Source organism: Euprymna scolopes, chromosome 27 (genome assembly GCF_053919585.1).
Source record: "Euprymna scolopes isolate OS-2025 chromosome 27, ASM5391958v1, whole genome shotgun sequence".
NCBI classification, from domain to species: Eukaryota; Metazoa; Mollusca; class Cephalopoda; order Sepiida; family Sepiolidae; genus Euprymna; species Euprymna scolopes.
In genome coordinates, this window is record NC_136508.1 from 36,336,846 (window position 1) to 36,341,845 (window position 5,000).

General features: G+C 28.7%; 1 protein-coding gene across 4 annotated transcripts in view; it reads left to right on the plus strand.

Moving 5' to 3' along the window:
* Nucleotides 1–5,000, plus strand: part of LOC145248827 (uncharacterized) — a 338,846-nt gene that overhangs the window by 138,567 nt on the left and 195,279 nt on the right. The gene's annotated exons all lie outside the window — the stretch shown is intronic.

Below are 5,000 nucleotides of genomic sequence, written 5' to 3' on the forward strand. Positions count from 1 at the left end.
TATCGATTCATAGTAACCCACAAAAATATCCACTAATGTAGGACCCAAGTGGCTTCCCATCCAACTGTACATAACGTTATTAAAGCTGAATTCCATTGATTTAGTACAGATCAACATGAGTTCAACAAATATATTCCTGTGGAAAGGTGGGGAAGTTAGATTGCCATTATAAAGTGAATTAACAATTCTAGAGTCAGTCTCGATTATTTCACGCAGGCCCTCTCTTTGTCGGCAGAAGGAATTTATTAAATCATTGGAATTGCTCGGATATATATTTTAATGGTTCTTATACCCCCTTCCTCTTATTTGTACATACATTTTATATATTTATAGATATTATTTTACACGAATTCCCATTGATTTTTTTTACTTATATACCCCTGAGTATTTGCTATTTCGTGATAATTTTATTCAATTTTTTCTTTTTTATATTTTTGTCTTTTACAACGATTAACTACTGATGTTTTTTGGTAAAAAGGGCTCCTAAGGTTTTTCTACGTATTATTTTTAAAGTTCTATATAAGTCTTGTACTGTTAAACTGTTAAAAAGTTATATATATATATATATATATATATATATATATATATATATATATATATATATATATATATATATATATATATATATATATACACACACACACGGGCTGTTTTAAAAGTAATGCCTCCTGTTTTTTATTCTGCCTGAATGAATGAGAGAAGATTGCAAATTATATTGTTATAATGACTGCACTTATGCATTCAAGACTTCAAAGTTTCATCTCTCTGTTGCAATAAATGACGGTGTGAGACTAAAAGAAAGTAATCCCTGTCATAAACCTGCGTCAGAAGCAGAGATGTATCATTGAAAAGTGCATTGAGGATGGTGATGACTCTTGAAAACATAAATTCTGGAACACATAAGGTGGATCGTTTTAATGGTATCTTTTCCATCTTCATAGCTCTTGAATGTTTTAATTTTTTAGTTAAAATTAAGAGTCCTTACTTTTGAAATTATATATATATATATATATATATATATATATATATATATATATATATATATATATATATATATATATATATATACATGTTTTGATATTCATAATTAAAAAATAATGGGAGGCCAGCTGACCGGTTTCGCCCTCACACTTTTAGAGCTGGATTGAGGTATTTATATGGCGTTGCTTATTATCTTGCTTGTCACCGTGCACACATATCATTGCTTTATAAATTTTATGAGGATGATAATAGGAAGTTTGAACGACGAGGGGAGTAGGCGGAGAATTTGAAAGATTAATTGAAATAGAGAGAAAGTTAGAAGAGAGGGAAGAACGGATAATTGTATTATTATTACAAAAAGAAATTCTTGAAAATCAAATTCATCAGAAAAAAGGCTGTATTTTTTAAATTTTGAAAAAAACTATTATTCATTCTTTATTACTACGTCATCTTTTTGCAAGTGAATATTTATTGTAATATCACGATCATCAACCAATTTCAAACTTAAAAATTATATATATATATATATATATATATATATATATATATATATATATATATATATATATATATATATTCTAACAAAAGTACCCGTCGTTGACTGGGTTCAAAAACAGCCTACAGAAAATGGGCTCTGATTTATGAAAGTATGATAGGTTATGAAAAGGAAGGGTTTTAAATTTGGGTTGAATTTGGGGGTATCAAAACCAAAGCAAAATATGATGAAAGTAAAAATAAAATAGATAAACTCCATAATTTATTATACCATACCTGTTCACACTGAAACACTTATCACAATATTCTGTGGATCTATATTAAAAAACCTTGTTAAACTTTGTGGCATATTTCCATTCTGTGGAGGTCAGGTGCGAACAAACACCCTATAATTTTATTATACCATATTTCTTCAAACTTAAATATAATTATCAAGGTATACTTACGCAGATAGATATGAAAAGTCTTTATCAAAATTTGTGCCTATTTCCATTCTATGGAGGCCAGGCGCGAACGCAGACCCCACAATTTTATTATACCATCCCTATTTAAGTTAAGACATACTTATCAATGTATTATTATGTACATCTATATCAAAAACACTTGTAAACGTTTTTTTAAATTTTTTATTTCCATACTTTGGGGACCAAGCGCGAACGCAGACCCCACAATTTTAATGAACCACCGTTCTGCCAGATCAAACATACCCATTCCTGTGTCTCGATACATCTTCTATCATTATATGCAATCAGTTTTTTAAAATAGTCAACCATATAGGAGCCTATTCGTGACCACACACACACACACACACATTCAGCTTTATATACTTTATACACACACATTCAGCTTTATATTATATATATATATATATATATATATATATATATATATATATATATATATATATATATATATATATATATATATATACATTGGTAGCAAGTCATTATTTAAACACTTCTGATTAAACATGCCAGATTTATTCTTTTTTCTGATTTTTCTGGATATCTTTTCCAATTGCCGAGCAGTCTTTTTTATTTCAGCTGGCATGTTGTATAAAATGGCGCTCAAAAGTTGATGATAATCGGATGCACTGATAGAAAGTGCTTGAGAAGACTATGGCTGAAGAAGAACTTTTGGGCGCCATTTTATACAACATGCCAGCTGAAATACAAAAAAGACCGCTCGGCAATTGGAAAAGATATATGTGTGTGTTTAAGTATGAATGCGCGTACGTTTTTTTTTTTTTTTTTTTTCTTTTCACATTGTTCTAACTCTGGATGGAGCATCCTGCCAAACGTTCATCCGCTATCTTTTATATTTTAACCAAAAGATCTTTTTAAGATTCTAATCGTCCTTTTAATTACGATTGTTCACATCTCTCTTGCACTTGATTTACCGAGTATATTTGTCGAGCAGATTTTGAAAGTAGTTCGATTGTTCCTATGATTTCTGAAATGATGGAGATGTCCCCAAGATTTTATTATTATTTTTTTTAATTCAGTTTTCACCCTAAACAAAGCACAGTGCCACTTTGATGTAGGGGGCTACTATCTGAAACATAAGTTGCAGGGGTATTATGAAGGGAGGTGGGCAGCAAGATATCTGTTCACATTACACTTGAACTTCTGCATGTCAGTACAGTTGGGAAAGCAGAATCCAGGAAGGGAGTTCCAAAGTCTAGCAGTTCTGGGGAAAAAACTATTGGAGTAGAAGGCTTTCTTACACCTAGGAACCTCTACTACACCTTCTTCAACATGAATATGTGCGTGCATATATATATATATATATATATATATATATATATATATATATATATATATATATGAAATGCTCACGAATGTGTGTGTGAGGACATCTCTTAACCTATATAGTCAACGAATGTAGACTTGAAATTTGGTATATAGGGTATTCAGATATGTGGAAAACTTTTTAATATATAGTCAACGAATATAGACTTGAAATTTAGTATATAGGGTATTCAGATATGTGGAAAACTTTTTAATCGGTTTTCATCCAGGAAAAAAAGGCTGCTAAAGGGGTACAAATTGAAAATTGGTACTTGAGGGGGGTGGGGATCGGATTTTTATCTGTGTGTCAACTCTTTCACGAATGCGCATGTGTGAATTGTTCATATTATGTAAAGAATAAGTAGACTTGAAAACATTTTTAGAGATTGTGTCAAGCTGACCTAACGGTTATCGTACTTGAATCATTGTCTTTAGGCCTTGGTTTCGCTTGAGTATTTTGTTTTTTACTTATATACTCAGTTTCTTTCGTTTTTTTTACTTCACACACACACACACACACACACACACATATATATATATATATATATATATATACATATATATATATATATATATATATATATATATATATATATAATTCAACGTTACGTTTAATACCGTGCAACACCGGGTACATCTTCTAGTATTATATATATTATATTTTTTTTACTTGAGTCACCACTAATCAAGTCCCGAAGGCCACTCGAGGATAAGGGTTAATGAATGTAAGTTGGTAGTGTAGTAATCGTTAATGGTGTAAACTGGGTAGAATTTGATCATTTATGGTGACGGCTCAACAAGAAGTTGTTTACATTGGACGTGAAGGCTATGATGTTGAGGTTAACTGAGAAGCAGACCAGCGGTACAGTGTTATATACATGATATTATGTTATATATATTATATATATCATGTATATATATATATACATGATATATATATATATATACATGTATGTATATATGTATATATATGTATATATATATATGTATATAATTATATGTATATATATATGTATAAATATATATATGTATATATATATATGTATATATATGTATATATATATATATATATGTATATATATGTATATATATATACATATATATATACATACATTATATATATACATTACATATATATATATATATTTATACATATATATATATATATATATATATATATATATATATATATATACTTGTATTATATTACTTGTGTTTATGTGTGTGTATATTTATATATACTCAAACCATCTGAAAAGACTGTTAGCGCCAGAACTGAACCACGGAATGTAATATTTTAGAAATTAAAAATGTATTTAAAATATTTTATTTCTCTTTGTTAAAATTTACAAAAACATGCTCCACTGTTGACGTTAGAAAAGCGTCACGGAATGTACACATTTATATAGATAGATAAATGCAAACACACACACACACACACACACACACACACACAGAGATAGGTGTATAAATAGATAGATGTACATATATATAAAATAAATAGATGTACATATATATATATATATATACTTCAGAATAATGAAATGAGATATATCTACTAGCATGAAAATATTAGTTGAGAATGTCTTATAGACAATCCCAGCTTAATAAAATTGCTCAATATACAGGATAGAGCTAATAAATTAAAATTTAGGTATTCAAATTTTATGATTTGAAAAGGTTAATCTTCAAATATAGCATATTATATTGTTTGAAAAGGAAGAATACAATTTA